A 1,032-nucleotide genomic window follows, 5' to 3' on the forward strand; every position below is an offset into this window, starting at 1 on the left:
CCCAGGGGGCCCAGGCGTCCGGGATCGTCCTCGTCCAGGGGGCCCAGGCATCCGGGATCCTCCTCGTCCAGGGGGCCCAGGCGTCCGGGACCTTCCTCCCCCGGGGTCCAGGCATCCTGGTAGCCACGGGGGTGGGGGGCTGAGCCTGGGTGCTGGTGACACCCCTGGGGACCCCAAGCCACCGGACAAGGTGGGGGGTGGCAGTAAGGGGGGTGGACAGGGACATCGCCGAGGGGGTGGTGGCACTGAGGGGATGGGGACATCGCTGAGGGGACAAGGGGGGGGGACGGAGGTGGCACTCCGGAGGGGTGTCACCGAAGGGATGGTGGCGTTGAGGGGACGATGCCATCGCCGAGGGGACAAGGGGGGGACGAAGGTGTCCCTGAGGGGACGGGGACGTCGCCGGAAGGGCAGGTGAGTCCGGGGACGCCGCCGAGGGGGCGATGGTGTCACCGAGGGGGACGACGGTGTCACCGAGGGGACGGACGGGCAGGTGACGAAGGCGTCAAGGGGACGACGACGTGGCCGAGGGGGCGAAGGCGCCTCCGGGGGGATGAAGGTGTCACCGAGGGGGACCAGGACGTCGCTGAGAGGACAAGGCCACCCCCGGGGGGACGAAGTGGGGGGACAGAGGCGTCTCCAAGGGGACGAGGCCACCGCGGAGGGGACGAGGTGGGGACACAGGTGCCACCGCGGGGACGGTGACGGTGACACAGTGCCGGCGCCTGGGGGGGACCCGGCCTCCCTCCCCGTCCCCTCCCCTGGGACACCCCGCACGTCCCCCCTGCCTTTTTGCCCTAAATCTCCCCTTTTTTGCCCCAAATCCCCCTTTTTTGCCCCAAATTCCTCCTTTTTTGCCCCAAATCCCTCCTTTTTTCCCTCAAATCCCCCTTTCCCCTGAAATCTACCTTTTTTTGCCCCAAATCTCCCCTTTTCCCTGCAAAATCCTCCTTTTTCACCCCAATCCCCTTTTTTGCCCAAATCCCCCCTTTTTGCCCCAAATCCCCCCTTTTTGCCCCAATCCCCTTTTTT

The sequence above is a fragment of the Apteryx rowi genome, unplaced genomic scaffold (assembly GCF_003343035.1).
Source record: "Apteryx rowi isolate R43461 unplaced genomic scaffold, aptRow1 scaffold_2170, whole genome shotgun sequence".
Taxonomy (NCBI): Eukaryota; Metazoa; Chordata; class Aves; order Apterygiformes; family Apterygidae; genus Apteryx; species Apteryx rowi.